At 44.1% G+C, this 20,429-nt stretch overlaps 1 long non-coding RNA gene across 2 annotated transcripts in view; it reads left to right on the top strand.

The window, feature by feature from the left end:
• Positions 1 to 20,429, top strand: part of LOC146834659 (uncharacterized) — a 92,022-nt gene that overhangs the window by 1,089 nt on the left and 70,504 nt on the right. The window lies entirely within an intron of this gene.

The following is a 20,429-nucleotide window of genomic DNA, read 5'->3' as shown; positions in this document are numbered from 1 at the left end:
CGATAATAGCTTGGGACTTCCAATATGAAAATTCAGCTATCACGTTCAGCCTATCACTTGTATCTAACCTCACACTCAATCATGGACTATGCTGTGGAACTGCATCAGCCATGTTGGTATAGTTAATTACTTCGAGTCTGTGAGAGGGAAAAAAGTTAGCCATTTCTGGGACTTGAGCAAAAAGGGACAGAACATTGTTTTTCAATTGCGTTTCTGTGAACAGGTTGGAATGGAAATAGCCAACACTGGTCTATACGCGGCAAGAAAGAGGGAAAGCATTTCTCATCCATCCTATTCTAAACACTCTTCCCAGAGAAACAAGTTTATTGAAATACTTTCATTTTGGTGGCCATCGTTCTCATTTGTGGAATGGATTGCCATTTTGTTGTGTGCACCGAAAAGTGTGTGGGGCCTACTTCATCAAAGAGACGTTTCAGAAAATGCATTTGGTAGGCAGCAGCATGACTTTTGTCACGGTTCCTCAGCTTTGCTTGATGTTTTGAAGCGGAGATGGCTGGAGTATGTATTGCTAGCTTTCACTGGAAATAAAACCAGGGGTAGGGGAGGAGAAAGGGGACGAGAAAACTATTGCACCCTTTTCAAAAGAAGTTTGCATGAATACCTCCCGGCACTCTTGGCTGGGGTATCTTGTGTGCAGATAGTATGCAGATGACATGACATTTCAAGCGTGGATTCTGTGGTTGACGAAACATATACATTTGTTCTTGAATGGGAGATAGATGGCAGTAAAGGCCGCAAGGTATGTTTGAAGGGCGAATTCCACCCAACACCCTTTTTTGGGCTTTCAACCGTCTGCTATTCAAATCCCACTATTCAAATCTCATATTTTTCCAGTTTATCTTCTGTCAATTTTTTTCCAACTTTAACAGCTCAAAATGCAACATCTTTGTCCCTTCTTACTTTGACTGACACAAAGAAACACATCTCTCTCTCTTTCTCTCTCTCTCTCTCCCTGTCTTTTTCTCTCTCTCTCCCTCTCCTTTTATTTGGTAGAAGTGCTCCACTTAAAGTAACACAATCTCATATGGTATGCCCACAGTATCATGATGAAGGGTGACCGTGGAATGCTGAGTCTTGCAAGCTTTGCAAGTTTGCCTAGTGTGAGGGCTCAATGCACCTTGATATACCTATTTTAGAAATGGCTATACAGCCTAAATAATGCTGGTAAAACTAAAATATAGTCAAGCGAGAACGTTCCACAATGGGTTTGGGAAAGGTCTGACAGGGAGCAGTGTCACATGCTGTCATTGACTGTTTTTATCTAAATCTCTCTTTGCTCAGACAAAAAACTCTATTTTCTCACGCTGAGTTTTAGTGTGCCTTCTCGATTCTCTGGAGGTGAGGACACTTCTTACTGGACTAGCACAAACACTGCAATCTATAGATGTTTGAAGTATAAAATCATTCAGAGACACTTTCTTTTCTTCTATATATTAGTGTCAGTAGTGCTCCGCCTCCGGCCTGTGCCGTGGCGCAGGCATAAAGAGGCTCTGTGAAAGTGAAAGGGCGCTTCATGTTTGAACCCGGGCTGGGTAGGCGAAGCCGGACCCGATGGAGGCCCGGGTAAAACGCCATCCGGAGGCCCTCCCCCCCCCCCCCCCCCATTTGCATGCCGGCTAGGCCAGCAGGGGCCAGGATTGGCCCCCTCAGGCAAGGCGAGTCCCCCCAATCAGGGGGCGAGTTAGCTAGGGCGAGGGGGGGATAAAAAGGAGCCAACAGCCCGAGTAAGCACATACATCCCCGCCTCGCAATAGGAAGGAGAAGAACGACGCTGCTGAGGACGATACGATCACGGACCAGAAGACGGCCTGCTGGGTTCGTGCCCTTTTCCTTTTTTCGCCGAAGCAGCGAGGCCTGGGGCTTTGTCACCACTTCCAGCGGCGATCTGCAGGACCCTGGGCAGCATGAGCAGTGACGTGCCCAGCGTGCAGCCTGTGTCGGGGAGGCAGCGTGTAAACAGCCTCCACATCCGCCTTAGTGGCAGCAGCGGCATTTGCAGCGGGAAGTCACCGGAGCGGCGATCAGCAGGACCCCGAGCAGCGTGGACAGAGCCATCCCCAGCGGGCAGCCTCCGCCTTATCTGCAGAGGCGGGAAGTCACCGGAGCGGCAATCTCTCGACCGGATCTCAGCGGCGGTAGGAGCGGTGTGACCGGAACCTACACCCCCTCACCTACAACTGGCCGGGGTTCGGCGGAGGCAGCGTGAACGGAGCCTCCACCCCCGCCGCCTTGGGCAGCGACCGAGCCGCCTGGACTTGACGGCATTTGCCTGAGCCCACACCCCCACTGGACACCGTGGGCTCACCGTCAAACGGCCGGGGCGTGGCGCGGGCAGCGTGATAAGAGCCTCCACCCCGCCTTCCTTTGTCTCAGAAACCGAGCCGACCAGCTCCACACGCACTTTCCCCGGGCAACGAGGTCGTGGGGGGCAGCAGAACGGCTCCTTGCGCCTCTACTCGGGAGCACCGCAAGCTCCACTAACTCGAAACGGAGCCATGGGGCGGCGCCAGACAAGAGAGCACTCGCCTCTCTTAAAGGGACAGAGAGTGCTTTAAGAACCAAAACGTGGAGGCACAAGGGAAAACCGGGATTGCCCTAACTTTCTGCCCTAACAAACAAGCCCTACGTGGAGGCACAAAGGAAAACCGGGATTACCCTAACTTTCTGCCCTAACAACCAAGCCCTGAAAGAAACAGAACAGCAGAACTAGGGCACCACAGGAGCCGCACCTGGGGCACAGGGTTTTCGGCGTGCAAGCAACACAGGAGGGATAAAGGATGGCCAGCAGGAAGAGAGCGGCTAGGAGGAGGAGCCCCTGGTCCAGTTCAGAGAGACCCAGGAAAGGCTAACAACGCCGAAGAAGGGACAGAAAAGACGCGGCGAGGGATCAGGACTCGACCTGGATGATGACCTGCAGGCCATGCTGGAGCAAGCCAGGGCACTGGTTGCGCTGAAGGGATGGTGCTGGATGGAACAGCAAATCAAGGAACGGGCCCAGGGAAAAGAAAAGAGGCAGCGGCGGGCATCCCCAACACCGCCGCCCCCTAAGAAGGGGGCAAAGAAGGGGTCTGCAGCCAAAACGGCGGCCCTAGAAAGAGCGGAGCAGGGGCAGGCAACAAAGAAAAGGGCACCCCAAACGCCAGGAACAGAAAAGCGACGACGCCGGAGCTAGTGTCTAGCTCGGAGTCGGAAGACAGCAGCGGCGGGGAGGGGTCTGTGGCCAGCACGGTGTCCCCTCAGGAGAGACACAAGAGACAGAGTGGCGCAGCCATTCCGGGACAGGATAAGCATGGCACGCTGAGAAGCGAGCATGGGCGCAAGGGGGGGGCAAAGGGCCCAAAGCAGCCTGGGGCAGAACGTCAATATGGGAACCCAACTGGGGGGGAGCAATGTGGCGATACAAGGGGCATAGCCCATGCACCTACCATGGCAGGGAGGAATAGGCTAAGGGTGACCAGATTTCCAATGGGAGGCCTGGACCGAGGGGGCAGCGCAGCCGACCACATGGATGCCCTGGTGGCAATGGCCAGGGATGGGGGCTCCATTCCCTGGGAACACAGCATGGGGCACAGGGGGGCAAGGGAGCAGCCTGGCGCCAAACAAGAGGGCAGACAAGGGGGGCCACGAAAAAGGGGCATCGAACAAGGAGCCAGTAGTGGCAAGCCAGGTGCGACAGGGCGAGAAGGCAGGAAGTGAGGCGGCCACACAAGGGGGTACAGGGGCCTCTGGGGGGAGAGCACAGATACAAACAAAATGGGCGAGGGACAAGGCAGTAATGGGAAGCCAGCCAACGAGTACCTGCGCCCCTCCCCAAGCCACCCACCCACAACACCAAAAATGTTAGGGCCGGCCAACCTCATCCCACTTACAGTAAAGGAAAGGATTTGGAGAAAAGAATTTATAGACATTTTTTCCCTGCTGGAAGTGCGCCAGGCAGACTTAGACCTAACAGCGCAGGATAAAAAAGACGAGGACAGGAGAACCCTGAGGAAACCCAGGGTGGAAAGATCAACAGAAAATTGGCTGAAGGCATTCAGGACACTAGCATGCATGCTCATTGAAAAATTCCCCCAAAGCACGGCGGCATTGATCCTTTATGAACAAAAGGTGCACGAGGCACAGCAACAGTATGAGGGCGATGCATGGCTGCAATACGATGAGGGTTTTAGGGAGAAGATGCAAGTGTGGCCGATAATAAGCTGGGACTGCCAGGACATGGAGGGTTACTCAAAACACATGGTGGGAGCCAGGGAAGGGGTCGACGCAAAGGAGAGCAATTTTCGTCCCTACGGGAGTAAGGGCAAATTCGATGGACAGTGTAAAGAATTCAAAGGGAAAGCCAGGCTGGTAACAAATCAAACAAGCCATGCTGGAAATTTGACAAGGATAAATGTAAATGGGGAGCATCATGCAGGTTCAAACACGCATGTGGGTCATGCGGGGGAAACCACCCTACCATTCGATGCCGTCGGGCCACGCGGCCAGGGGCAGACAAAGCCAAGACAGCCCCCAAGAAATGAGGCACAGGCCCGACAGGCGGGGACAGTGGGGAAAGGGGCGGAGGGCAGACGCTACCAACACCCATAAAAACAGGCAGACTGTTACACCTGTTACAAAACTTTCACAAACCAGTAGACAGACAGCTGCTATAAAGGAAAAAAGTGGTTCTGTCGGGTAGCTCAACTGATTTGCACTAGGTATTTGATACAGTGAAGAAAATATGTCTCAGTCATATATCCAAGCAACACACCAGGGAAAACAAATTATTTAAGATAAGGAATTGAATTTCTTTACTTTATATTTATATATAAACAAATCCTAGTTATAGATGGCTGTCTGTGACATGAAACACATGTGGCGAAAAAACAAATACCGGCAGTGTACAATTAGTGACTGATAGTGAAACGTGACATAGTGTTGTGCAAAGGTGACTTAAATAACATGTAGAAAGCGTAAAAAAGTTTAAATTGCAAGTCCAAGATTCAAAGCATAAATCCCAACGGTAGTTATAATTTCCTTTTCAAGTCAGGGAAATTGCGTGGACTAATTGAGACAATAATGTCGACGTTTCGACCCTAAACTGTTGTGCAGCTGATTAGGCATCAGAGGCGGGTCTTCATCAGGACAGGGGGGAAGGAACTTGATAGCCCGTTGAATAACGAACATTAAAGATCAGGAGGGGTGTGTGTACCTGGTGTGACAAAAGCAAGAGGTGCAGTAGCAACAACATGCTTACCAACGATTTTGGGTCCTAATACGAATATCCATCCATTTGTGAACAATGTTCCGAGAGGTGTCAGCCGACACCTACGACTCACATCAGTAGATTGTGGTCTGCAAACAATATGGAGCATTAATCAATAGTGGTACAGAGTCCTGTGTTCCACAGTGCAGATACGTGATGGTTTATTTAATTTCCTACATACCCCGTTGAAAGCTAGATACTTGCCTTCACCAGCCGGTGGAAGTAATTTGGTTAGAAGCCGTCACAGCGATCAGTATGTTGCGGGGACAAAATAAAGGGGGGGGATCAGTACACTATCTGGACCACTAACGGAAGATGATACTGTATCGATACAAGTCATTGTGCCTAAACCTACGCGGAACCATAGAAGATGCACTATATGCGAAAGCCCAAGTTAAGCAGCCACCTTTTAGAAAGTGATGCGCTAATTGTTATATTTAAACCAAGCATGTGAGCCTTGCGCTTGTTGTCATGGAATGCCTTGTGGAAACAACATTACAAGCGAATGGAAGAGTTATTGTGAGTACCCGGAAAGATCGGATACAACTATGCGCTTTACATGTGTTATATTCAAATGGAAGGGCCGTGTGAAAGAGAGAAAGGAATTTCCACCGCTTATTGCATATAGGCAGAATGTTAAAAACGTGTATACTGAAGAACGGATGCAGCTAAGACCCTTACGCTGTAGTAGGCGGGCCCGGATATGCGTACATCGGTTTGTAAAATATCCCGGTTTGATTAAAAGCGAATAGGGAGAGCCTACGAGTGTGGCTTTCACATTCCTAATTGCAAGGCTAACACTGCGGGTAAAGCGAAAAAATCTAGAAAGGTATGGAAACTTACTTTTCAAAAGATTTACTCTGGAGTCCTCATCCGTCCGTAGTCTGCTCAGTTATGCGCTGGTGGCCTGTGAGGCTGGCAGTATTTTACAGTTTCACATGTGACCGCGTACGTCCCTGAGTAAGCATGCTAGCAGGTGCAGCAGCTATAGTGTGTTGTTATACGGAAAGCTGCAAAATCTGACTAGGAATTCAAGGAATGGATAGTTCCTCTACTAGCGAGAGTACTGCATTTACCCTTCGAACATGAATCTGTTTACAGACATTGGAATACATTCTTACAGGCAACCTTTGTCTCATATCAGTGTTTCCTTATATATGTTCAGGTAATCTGTCTGGTAGAGATACATTGTATGATGACATCATCGTTCTGTTATATAGATGCAGTAAATCATTATTGTTGGAATTAGTGAACATTGCCCAATACTCCCAGATGGTTGGGATATATATACGGCATTTCAGGAATACAGGTGTAGACATGCATATTGGTCATATACTGTGTGTACAGACATTGGAATACATTCTTACAGATAACCTCTGTCTCATTTCAGTGTATTCTTATGTATAGTATGCCTGGTACAGATACATTATATGATAACATAATCGTGCTATTATATACATGCAGTAAACCATCATTGTTGGAATTATTGATCATTGCCAAATGATTCCAGAGGAGTAGGACATATATATGACATTTCAGGAATACAGGTGTAGACATACATATTGGTCATATACTTGATCATAAAGACTTTTGTAAGCATCTAGTAAGGAAAAGTTAAGTGCATGGTCTGGTAGATGGCATTATATTAATGCTGGATTCAGGATTAGGTTATAGACTGCCCATCTGTTTACATGTTTCCTCATGTTCGTTGAGGCCTCGGTTCACTGCATCTAGGATGTGGATCCAACGGCACTCTTTGTAATTCAAAGAGGTGGAAATAAAGCCACCCCTGGGGTGTATGGTGATTTTTCCAGGACCCACCATTCTAGATTGTCAGCAGTATGTCCTGCACTCAAATAGTGTCCGACCAATGGGGCTCCCTGGACTTTGCATTTGATTCTGCTGACATGTTGCAAAGTCCTGTTTTTAACTTTTTGTGTGGTCTGTCCAACGTAGATTTTTTGGCAGGGTCATCTGATTGCATAAATGACATTCTGACTATTGCAGTTCGTGAATTGTGTGTGGTTGTATTTTTTCCATGTGAAAATGAGAATCCAGTTAAAGTGAGTTTGCACGCTTTGCAATGGCTGCATTTATGGTGGCCAATCACTGGAGGTAAGCACAATTGCTGTCTGATATCTGGTGCAAGTGGCGTTTCTAGATACGATGAGACGACATAGTCCTTGACATTCTTGGCACATTTAAAGGAAAACATTGGTTCTTCAGTCATGTTGATTTCGATTCCCACAAGATTCCAGTATTTTTTTATTACTTTTTTGATATCATGACTTCGGTATTGAAGGTGGTCACGCATATTAGTTTGTCCATTTTTTCATCTCGTGTTTGTACTTCCAGGAGGGATTCTCGGGGTCAGTACCATGCCATTTTCCTTGCCCTGTTGAGCAGTCCCTTCAGATATCCTCTTTCTCTCATTTTGGTGATTAAAATGTCAGTTTCCTTAAAGAAATCACCACGTCTAGAGGAATTACGGCGCAATCGTGAAAAATTGCCCGTAGGGCAAATTGTCTCTAAGATTTCTTGGGTGATGTGAGTCATATTTAAGGAGGGTGTTGCGGGCGGTTTTTTTTTTTTATACAGGTTCATCACAATTTTGTCTTCTTCGATTTCAAGTGTAAGGTCCAAGAAGGGTATTGAGTCCTTATTATAGGACATTGTGAATTGGATATCTTGTGAGCGTGCATTCAGCCATGTTACAAAATCAGTGAGGTGATTTTCAGTGCCTGTCCATGTCATCAGGATATCGTCTATATAGCGCTTCCATATAGTGATATTATTAATGAAGGGATTCAAGTCGGGATAGATGTTACGGTCTTCAATGCTGTCCATAAACAGATTCACCAGACTCGGGGCGAACCCAGCTCCCGTTGCAACTCCTTTGCATCGGTAAAAGAACGTGTTTCTGAAAATGAAATAGTTTTTGGTCATGGCAATCTGTAGAAGTTATAATATAAAGTCAGTCGGGATCCAACATGGTGATGGGCGCTTCTCGAGGATGTTCTTGATGACCTCATTGCTTCATCTTGTGGTATGCTGGTGTAAAGAGAGCATACGTTGAGTGTCACGAGGAACTGTGATGATTTGTCAAAGGGCTGATTCTCATTCAATTGGATAGTGTGCATAGTGTCACAAAGGAAGGACCTTGTTTCTACAACAAATGGCTGTAGGAAGCTATCTATTTATTGATTAAGTGGCTCCAAGATGGATCCACATCCCGAGACGATCGGTCTCCCAGGGGGCTTTTGTAAGTTTTTGTGTACCTTTGGGATGGTATATATAGTTGGGATCCTAGGATCGGTTTTGTTGAGGAACTTGAATTCGGGTTCTGAGAGGAAGCCTTCTGTGAGTCCTTTGCTTGTAAGGTTGTGTATGAGTTTTGATATTTCTTTCGTGGGGTCTTTGTTGATGTGAGTGTAACTTGTCTCACAATTTAGTTGTTGATCGATTTTCCTTTATGCAGTCTTCAGTGTTTTGGACAACAGCCGCACCCCCTTTGTCCGCAGTCTTTATTACGATGTGTCTGTTGTTACATAAGGATTGTAAGGCTTGTCTTTCTTCCTTACAGATATTGTGTTTAATGTATTTTGTGTTTCCCAAAAGTTCCATGACTTCAGTCATCACTATTTTCTCGTAGACTAGGATCTTTTCACTCATCAAGTATGAAGCTGGAGTGAAAGTGGATACAGGGCAGAAATCTGTCGCTGCAGATTTTCTGGAGTACTGGTCATTTTTCACGAAAAAGTATTTAAGCATGATCTTTCGGAAGAACTGTTGCAGCTCCAACTTGATATTAAAAGCATTTGGTGGAGTAGTAGGGATAAATGACAAACCCTTGGCTAGAAGGTTTCACGCAAGGTTTTCCAATCTAATACAAGGGGCCCAAAGGCGCACGAGAGAGCTTAAACCTAAAATCAGTTAGAGACAACCCCGAGGTAGCAAAGCAGAAGGTGGAGAAGAAATTACTGCTGGGCCAGGTAGCCGGCCTCTTCCACCATTGGAGGACATGGTGATATCACCACCCGGCGTAGTGCCCAAAAAGGAGCCAGGGAAATTCCAGCTGATTCACCACCTATCCCACCCCGTAGGCGAGTCAATTAACGACTGGCTGGAACAGGGAGCTTGCACAGTGGCCTACGCCTTTGTAGCCGATGCGGCGGACCTGATTAGGGAGGAAGGGAAGGGGGCCCTGATGGCAAAATCAGACATAGAATCAGCTTTCAGACTGTTGCCAGTGCACCCAGACAGCTACCACCTGTTAGGCTTTAAATTTGTAGGAAATTAGTACTACGACAAATGCTTACCTATGGGGTGCTTGATATCATGCGCACACTTCGAGGCGTTCAGTAGTTTTCTGGAGTGGGAATTGGGAAAGCGCGCCCCAAAATGTGGACGTGTCCACTACCTAGATATGACTTCCTCTTCATTGGTAGAGCAGGCACTGTTGCAGGGATTCTGCACATACACAGAACTATGCACAGGAAACCAGGACTCTGGTGTATTGTGGTGTACCAAAAACATGCCTCAGTGCCCAGAACCCCTATTCGGCTAGCTATAGTATCCCATTCATTCTCCGTACTACAGCGGAGCTACCAAGATTGGATATCCTAGAACAAGCGACTCGGGGCCTCTCAGAATTCATGGGAACAAGACACTCTTTCACTTAGATACTCATACTTGTTCAAAATGGGAGTAATCAGAAACACTGTATAGTTTAAAATGTTTATTTCAACTAACATGCTCTGTAATGCAGTGCTATTGCTGCAGATCGGAGCATATAAATTCTCCCTACTTCCACGGACAGAGTAATTCCACAGTCATACACACATACACTCATCATACGCTAGGGCCCATCATACCTACATTCATACTATTACTCTATCCACACTGAATATACGAGAGAAACCCTAAATCAATCTGCATCTAAAATGAGGTCAATGTGACCTAATTGATCAGTCTTGAGTCATGATTTAAACAATAAGAACATATTTGGAAACTCAATAAATGACAAAGAAATAACCACCCGACACTGTGATTCAAACAAAAGGTTATTTTATCTAAATTAGTTCAAATGAAAGTTAACCAATAGCAAATCATTATTCTCATAGTTACCTATTCTAGCTAAATGTCAGGACAGGTCTCTCAAAGAGTCTCCCGAGTCGCCGTCCTCTCGATCAGCGCCGATCCTCTCGAGCATAGGTTCAGGAAGAAGTGGCCTCAGACCCTCCCTAGTCTAACAATATTTATAGTAAAACGTACACATTAAAAGTTACAAACAAGCTCCAAGCGTCCGTTGAGCAGAGCGAGCAGGAAAGGATGTTGACTCGCAACATTTAGAAAAAACCTCCGCTCTCGAATATCTCAAAAATAAAAACACGGAAGAAGGAAGCACAAACTAAAAAACGCAACATTCATGGATGCTCTTCTCCGGAATATAGTGAAGCCACTGCAAGATTATCAAATGTTCATTGTGGCTACTGTTCCTTCCCAAGGATAGCTGGAGTCGAGCCCAGAGCTGCTGTCCTCACGGAAACTTTTAATACAGTCATCAGAGGCCGAGGTCAGGTTTTCAACCACATTCAGCGAGGCCTCTCTTCGTATTTCATCTACTCAAATGTAGGCTGTAAATATCGGCCATCTTTCAGTAGGCCAAAATGGACCATCTTAATTAAAAGAAACACAAACAACGTTACTACATCGTAATGATTATACAGTGTTAATCCCCACTAATACCCTTATGTGTATGTAATTATCTAGCCACCTGCAACATAAAGAAGCATTAAAAGCGTATTATTTCAAAGCGCAAACACATAACAAATAACACTTTAGTCACACATATTTAATTAATTTGCTCACCAACCTAATTCACGTATTAATTAAGCCATGCAATTGCAATCCCGCGTGTAATTCTTTCATTTTAGTAAGGTTGATTAGTCAGAAACTTAACATAATTAATATCTAGTAATTAATTATTAGTAATTTTAATTATGACATATAAAACATAAACTGAAGTTCAAGTTTCAATAGAAAACCCTGCTCCAGCAATCCCCCCTTTGGTGATATATTATCACCACAAAAACCAACCCAAAAAAAAAATGTAGTCCCCATTTTTTAGGAGAAATTCAAATGTCTTTTTGTACAACATTACACACCAGTCTCTCTTTCATCATCTCTTCTCGATTCCAGGTACACACTCTCCCTAAATATTTCTAATTCTATTTCTTGTGGGTCTCTCTTTGACCTCTTATGTTTCTTTTCAGTATTTTCTCTTATTATTTTCTTTTTCCCTACCCTGTTTTTACAACACAAACACCCTAATCTAAGTATCAATAAAGCAACAATCACGCATGTCAATGGAAACAATATCTTACCAATTATTGTACTACCTATCTTAGCAATAAAGTTCTTAACAGCAATCATCGTATTAGCCATTTTAGTCCAGATACTTTCAGCTTCCAGTGGTACTAATTCTTCATGCAAATCAGTAATATTTTTGATATAGACCTTTAGATCTCTGCTTTCGTCAGGAATGTAAGTGCAACAATGTTGGACTTTCAGCATTCCACAGACTCCACCCTCTTTGGCCAATAGAATATCAAGGGCAAGTCGATTTTGCATAGACATGGCGCGCAAGGCAACCATCTCCGTATTTACCAAAAGAAACCCTCCAGCGGTACTTGTCGATAAGCGATCCACCACTGTTGACAGTTTCCGAATACCATATGCATTTAATGAAATTCCCACTGCTGGAATCAAAGCTCCAAAAATATCTCCTACAATTTCTGGCCAAGTTTCTCTTTTAAAGCGTGTTAGTAGATTAATCTGTTCTGCATCTTCTATCTTATCTATATGGAAAATCTTTGGAAAGACCAGGCCAACATAACATGTGCCATACCAATGGTCAGGCAACCTGTAATAAGCCTTATTCCCACAAATATAATACACTCCCGGGAAAACTGGATCTTCTCCTCCCTTGAATCCCTATCCTGTTGCAATAAAGTATGTATCATGGCACTCACTAGTCCCAACAAAATAGCTATCATATTGGGATTTCTTTCTGGTAATGCATAGTTTACCCTTCTGTGGTGCATCCAAAGCCAAAGTTGGACTGGCCCCTTTCTTCAACTCCTTTCCCATCTCAATGTCCCACACTGTCTCACTCATTTTATATTCTCCTGCCTTTTCATGCATGCTCACTCTCCTTTTCTCTACCATATCTAGGAAAGCCTTTTCTTCTTCTTTCAAACTGCAGGTTAGATTGTTTCTAAAAATGTAATCTAATGTTCATTCTTCTGTCCAAATAAAAATCTCACCAAAAATGTTAGCTTCTTTAGCCGGATTCAGTTTTTTACTCATAGGCAATTGCCCAAAAATGTTATCCTTATTAGACATCTCATAATCTATTTTCCCTAACAAATAAAAAATACTACTTAACACACTACAGGAAATCCCATACGTAGCTGGAAGATGGTGATAAGTATCTCCCTCTGAAACGGATGCAGGCAATTGCATACAGACGTAGCAATCCCTCACTTCCATTGTCTTTACGTATTCGTACAACAATTTTGAAAAAACATTACTAGAAAAATCATTAATTGACCTATCTTTATGTATGTAAATATTACTAATTCTAGTAGGAACTACTTTCTGTGAACTCTTCTCTACGGTAGTCATATTCTCAGTATGTATTCCAAAGGTATCTATTGTAACTCTAAAAGTAACTAGTAAAGCAAGTACACCCCATAGCAGCATTAATAATCCTGTACAACAGCAGCACATTCTACACCATCTTTTCAAGAAGGTACATCTATTTTGATTATTTTCTGTGTTAGCCATCTTATTACTTTGACAGTGTCTTTTGGCTTAGCCTCTATCACACCACTACTGAATTTCTAAAACACTAAATTATTTCAATCTGCTAATTTTGGAATTCTTTATCACTCTTCTCCAAGTGACTCCCTTAGCTCACTCAATTTGGATTTTCATCACTTTTCACTTCTTTTTCAGCAACATCAAATTGTATCAAATCTTCAATATCCTGAGCATCTGACTCTTCTCCGATGTCAGTCAAAATAACTTTCAGGATTCCAACAGTCTTCTCCTCCTCAACCACTTCCCGTAAGGCCCCCTCTGGATTTCCTTGACTTTCTGCCTCTTCTTCTTCAGACAGTGCCACATACGTCCATTCCGGTGACCTATACTTCTGGTTGGGCTTTCTGATTCTCTTGATTTCCTCTGGTTCCTTTGATTCCTTTTGTTTTTCACCCTTTGCTTGATTCTGACTCGACACCTCGTTCACCTGTTCAGCTTTCGATGAACTTGCTCGTGTCAGTCTGTACCTCAGCCTCTTTATCTTGTTAGGCCAAAGGTCTCCTCTTACGCTCCTTTTCTGTCTCACTTCTTTATTATTTCTTTCTCCAATCCAAGTTCTCTTTCTCAGAACTCGACCCTCTGGTTTCTCATTCTCACTCTCATCCGATTCTGTTTCATTTGCCTCTGGTTCATCAACGATTTTCTTTTGCTCCACAGACTTCTTCTCCACTGATTGAGATTTTCCTACTACTGTCCCTCCTCTGGTCTCCGACACGCAATCTTCTTGCTGTCTACTTGTCCCTTCACCTAGCTTATCAGGAATGTTCCCTACACCTCCTCGGGGGTCTTCCGCAATCTGTCCCTCTCTATCTTCTTCTGACCCTACTTCTTCAGGAGTAATCTCAAGTGGATTCTCAATCTCTTCATCTGACTCCGGCGTAGTCTCTGTGGAATTGCTCTTTTCTTTTCTTTCTTTCTCTTTTTCTCTTTCACTGCTCGTTGGAATTCAGGCACTTTTCCAGAATCTGAACTTTCTCCTGAGGTCCTCAATGTTCCTCTCGAAGCCTCTCTTGGTAAGAAAAAATAATCACCTGACTCTCTTTCTCCTTCCCCCCCCCTTTCAGGATTCTTTTTTCTTCTCACTGGTTCAGTGTCCGCATCATCACTGGAATCTGACTCTTCAAAGTACTCTCTACCAGTCCCATCCTTTGGATTCGGAACTCTCAGAGTATGACTTGCATGCACCCAGTTTTTCACACCAGCACACTTTACAGCAGTTGTCGTAGTCAGAATGACTTGTCTTGGCCTTCCCCACCTTGGAACCAAGCAATTTCTTCTTCTGTGCACTTTTATTCTCACCCAGTCCCCTGGACTTAGATCATGGGCTTGTTTCTTTTCAAATGTGGTGGCGTCTTCTCCAACCTGGTGAAACACAGAATGAACTGCATCAGCCAGGCCTTTACAGTAATCCAAAATCATGTCATCAGTTATTGTCATCAATTTGTTGAGAGGCACGAATGCATGTCTCATTGCTTGTCCCATCAATATTTCATGTGGACTCAAACCTGTGGTTCTATCTGGTGTAGACCTAATAGTCATTAGCACTAGAGGCAAGACATCGGGCCATTTCATTCCAGTGGCTAAACACATCTTACCAATTCTATTTTTGATTGTGCCGTTCATCTGCTCAACAACACCAGAAGCCTCTGGTCTGTATGCACAGTGTAGCTTCTGCTGTATGCTTAATGCTTCACAAATCAAACCCATGAGCTCATTGTAGAAGTGTCCACCTCTGTCTGACTCAATTGTCACTGGGAACCCGTACCTAGGAATCAACTCTCTCAACAGTAATTTGGCCACTGTTATTCCATCATTTCTCCTAGTCGGATAGGCTTCCACCCACCTTGAGAACAAACAGACTACCACTAGAACATACCTCAATCTATTGACCTGTGGCATTTCAATGAAATCTATTTGCATTCTGGTAAAAGGACCTCCCTCTCTGCCTATTGTTCCTAGGCTCACCACTGTCTTCTTTCCAGTATTGAATTGCTGACAAATCAAACATCCTTGACAGATGCTCTCTGCAATCAGCCTAAACTTTGCATTGTACCAGGTTTGTTTAAAGGACCTAATCATAGCGTCGCTCCCCAGGTGTCCCTGGCCATGATACATTCTTGCCATTGTGGATAGCATTGAATTAGGCATGACTGGTCTTCCATCCCTATAGATCCAAACATGATCTTTCTCTCTTGGGGCACAACCTGCCTTGATCCAATCTCTCATTTCTTCATCTCCTGCTTCATCCTGCAACTGTTTTACTTCATCCCATGTTTCCAGGACATTAGTAAACATCACAGAACAAAAAGACATTTCCCTTTCTCTTCCCCGGTTAATCGAATGATTGTTCTTTGCACAATACTGTGCTATATCATTTGCAACGCGATTACCAAGGGTAACAAAATCATCTCCTTGTCCATGAGCAGCACACTTTACAACTGCTAATTCCTTAGGCAGCTGTATCACCTCAAGCAACTTTCCAATCACTTCAGCATTCTTTATAGGAGTCCCACTCGACGTCAAGAAACCTCTCTGCAGCCAAAGTTGGCCAAAATCATGAACCACTCCAAATCCATATTGACTATCAGTCATCACAGTCACTCTCAAACTCTTCCCAATCTTGCAAGCTTTTGTCAATGCCACCAATTCAGCTACTTGAGCAGATCTAACTCCTTTCAAAGGCGAAGCTTCCATAACTTCTGAAACCTTGCACACCGCATATGCTGCATTCAGCACACCATCTTCAGTCCTCAAACATGATCCATCCACAAACAGCACATGATCACTCTCAGGTAGTGGCAGATCTCTTATGTCTGGTCTGGGTTTTGTGCAGTAATCAAGCACATCCAAACAATCATGATCAACATCATCTCCCACATTCACATTTTCAGCATCTGGCAACAGAGTTGCTGGATTCACATTCACACATCTCTCAAGAGTCACATTTGATGCTCCCAGAATGATTTTCTCATACTTAGTCAGCCGACTATGTGACATATATTGAGTCCTGCTTCTTGTCAAAAGAATTGCCACATCATGAGGTACGAACACCCTTACAGGATATCCCATTATTATACCCTCACTCTGTTCCAAGCTTCTGCATGTAGCAGCTACTGCTTTCAGGCAACCTGGCAAACCCACAGCTACTGGGTCAAGTGTTGATGAGAAATACGCAATCGGCCTTCTCAATCGTCCATGTTTCTGGATTAACACTGAAAGTGCACATCCATTTCTCTCACTACAGTACAATTCAAACTCCTTCTCATAGTCTGGCATTCCCAAAGCAGGAGCTTCACACATTCTGCTCTTCAATTCTTCAAATGCTGCCATTTGTTCTGCATTCAGTTCCAATGGGTCTCTCACCTCACTTTTAGTCAATTTAATCAGTGGCTTTGCTATCAGGGAAAAATTACTTATCAACTGACGACAATAACCCACCATTCCCAGAAACATCTTCACCTCTCTCTGGGTCATTGGGGCTCTCATTCCTCTGATAATTTTAATTCTGTCATTGGTCACCTTTCTCAGACCTTTTTCAATATTGTGTCCAAGATAATGTACCTCTTTCTTGCAAAACTGCAATTTGGCCGGAGATACCTTTTAACCCTCAATCTGCCAGATGATTCAGTAAAGCTATGGTATCTACTTCACAAGCTTCACGTGTCTTCGATGCCACAAGTAGATCATCGATATACTGTACTAGTACTGAGCTTTCAGGCATGATCAAACTCTCCAATGATTTCTTCAGTAACTGATTAAATATTGAAGGACTCTTTGTATACCCCTGAGGGATACGACACCATGCCAAAATACGCTGTCCAAATCGAAATGCAAAAATCGGCTGGCTGTCATGATGCAATGGGATTGAAAAGAAAGCATGACACAAATCAATTACCGTGTACCATTCAGCATCATGAGGAATCTGACCAAATCACAGATGGATTTGGCACAATGGGACAACATGATACCACAATCTTGTTAACCTTTCTCAAATCTTGTACAATCCTGAACTTCCCATTAGGTTTCTTCAGCCCCATTATCGGTGAATTACACGGGCTACTCAGTAACTCTCTCAAAACACCTTGCTGAATCATCTTATCTATGATAGGTGTTATCCCTTCAATTATTTCTGGTGTCAATCTGTACTGTGGGATATTAGGGTAAGTGATTCCCTCTTTCACTGTAATCTTTACTGGATCTACATTATTCATCAATCCCACATCCTCTCCAGTAAAATCCCAAACTGCCGCCTTCACTGTGTGTCTCAACTCTTGAGGCAAATCCTCTGTATTAAACACAGCATATGTTCCAACAATCTCACTTTCTCTATTATCTAGAGTCATCCTGTACAAGACATCCTCATCTGGTGTCTCAAAAGCTATTCCATCCGGAGTACAAAAAATTGTGCAATTCATTTTACACAATAAGTCCCTACCTAACAAATTCACTGGACTAGTATCACAGACCACAAATCTGTGCATATCTGAAAATTTCCCTATCCTTACCCTTACTGGTTCAGTAAGACGAGTCTTAATCTGTGTATTGGCTACACCAACCACTTGGATTGCTTCGTCCGAGAGAGGAAGATTTCTTATATCTGCTGACCTGACAGTTGATCTCGTCGCTCCTGTGTCTACTAAAAAAGTAACACTTTCCCCATTTATTTTCCCATCTACAAATGGTCCTGCCTGGTCTATTTCTAGAGTTGCTCCAAGTATGCACTCTTCCTCCTCTCCTCGGCACCGTCAGTAGTCCCCTTCAGACTCACTCCCCTCATTCTTTAACCAGTACTGCTGTACCGGGTTTGAACGTCTCGGTTTGTTTACCTGCTCATCATTGTAGAATCCTGAGTCCTGGTTATATTTCTGAGACCCTCTATTCTGCGGCAAGGGCGGTTTTGGCTCTTGACTCTGCTGTCTGACAACCTTCTGCTGCTGCTGATGATGATTACACCCCTCGTTCTGCACCTGTTGATTCAATGATTTATTCTCATTACTCACTAATGGTGGATTCGTACACTCGGATCTCCAATGCCCCAATTGTCCACAGTTGTGACATGGGAACTTTTTTTTGCCTCTTCTAAATTCCCCTTTCCTTTTCCTGTACCATATCTGGGCCTATTTCCTGAATTATTTGCTTGTTCAACCAGCTGTGCTTCTTGTCTTTCTGCAACCTTCACCTGTGCCCACATTGCTTTCTCCTTCAGCTTTCTTTGTTTTGCCTCAATTTCATCACTGAAGTATTTCGCATGTCTCAAGATTTCATCATTCTTTTTACTCTGCCAATCGACTGTATGCTCACGAATCCTTTCACTGATTTCAGGTCTCAAACCATATACAAATCAGTATACAAAATGACTCAAATCCTTATCACCCAGGTGTTCATCTCCGCTGAACTGTTTAAAAGCCAGTATCAACCTTTCATAGAAAGCATGAACTGATTCTTTTGCTTCTTGATGTGTCCGATCTATCTTAACCCAGTCTGTCTCTTTAGGGGGTACCTTATTCTTTAGGAACACAATAACCTGCTCGTACTTCCTCATAACCTCCGGATCTGGTGCTCCTGTTTTCTGATCTCTTGGATACTCCTTAGCAGGCCAATCTACAACTATTTTACACTCTGCCCACAAGTCTGCTGGAACAATTATATCAAACAGACTATTCAGGTCGATCCACAGCACTTTTGACAATTTCACAAACCTGTCTACCTGCCTATACCACTCGACGGGCTTTTCTCTCAGCCGAGGGAATTAATTCGTAAATGACAAAATATCCTGTCTAGTCCATGGGACATGTACATATCCTCCTCCAGGAATCTCCCTCATAGGATAGGCTTCCACTGTTTTTTCCTTTTCTCTCATGGGAAATGCTGAGTAAGTCCTGTCCACTGAATCTTCTCTTTTCTTGTACCACCTATCCTTCCATTTTTCCACATCACCCCATTTTCGCAATAAGGAAATCATTTCCTTTATCTGCCCTGTTCTGCCAACATCATTTAGATTCTCGATGTCCTTGTCAGAAAAATCCACCCTGTAAGGCTTCTGCAAAGCTTTCACCTTATCCATATCAACTCCCAGTTCACTCGCTATTCCTTTTAACCTGTCATGTGTACTCTTAACTCTCCAGGTGATACTCTTGCACATGAATAACAACTCTCCATCATGATGATTTTTCAACATTTCTGTAGGAATTGTTCACGCAATAAGCTCCTCCAATTCTATGTGCAACCTAGCTACATCAATTGCCTGTGAATCTTTATCTGTCTTTTGAAGAACCTTCAACCAATCATTCAAATCCTCAGCTGTTATTTCTGTAGACCTTTTCACTGCACCCACTTGTTCTGCAATCCTCTGTGGTTCCAAAATTGATCCTCCTAAACAACCAGTATTCAATCCTGAATTAGGCTGTACATTTAACTCTCCACCACATGTGTCATGTCTCAACCGTCTCAAATTATTTTCTTCCGTCCTCATTCCTGATTCCTCCAAAGAACCAACCAAACCATTTCCTACATAGGGAACTATCAAACCATTTTCACCCATTCTTTGTTTATCAAAAATAGGCATAACCGGACCTATGGTTACAGGCACTGTAACAGCTTCTAGATTCTTTGTTAGCGCTCTAATTTTCTCAGTCAACTCAGATGTCGTTCTGGCTAATTCTCTTGTTTTCTCATCCCCAATTTGATTTTCTCTCTCTCGCTCTCTCTCTCTCTCTCCCTTTCTGTGAAAGAGCTACCACTTTTCAGATCAGGTGTCACAACTTCTGTTTTAACAATTCGCAAAGTATCTCTTATGGGAGTGGCAACTGGCGTTCTCTCTTCTGGTTCTGGTCTATATGGTGGTGGTCTCTTGTAGATCATGTCATCCAAGACTTCATCTTCATAATCATTAGCCCCATACCTTCTCACTTCTGCATCAGGTACCTTTTCCGTACCTTTCCTCCCTTCCGTCTCTTCAACAGTTCTCATAGGATATAGTCCCTCTGTCATACTAGCATCTCGCCATCTCCTCATTCGATCATGATGAGTTTCACGATCCTATTTCCTCCCAAAAATATACCTATAATTACCTCCACTCCTCTGCTTTTCTCGCTCATGCACCTCATCTTCCCATTCTACCAATGCCTCGAACTGTGTCGGCCTTGGTCTAGGCTCTAGACACATCATCTTTTCCCGTAAATTTCTCAACACGGCCAGATTAAATGAACCATGTTCTGGGAATGCTAAAACACCATCTTCTTTAGTGTACTTAGCCCAATTGTCTAACCAAATACAG

The sequence above is a fragment of the Triturus cristatus genome, chromosome 4_2 (genome assembly GCF_964204655.1).
Source record: "Triturus cristatus chromosome 4_2, aTriCri1.1, whole genome shotgun sequence".
NCBI lineage: Eukaryota > Metazoa > Chordata > Amphibia > Caudata > Salamandridae > Triturus > Triturus cristatus.
Note: the sequence above shows the minus strand (reverse complement) of the source record. Positions and strands in the feature narration are given on the sequence as shown.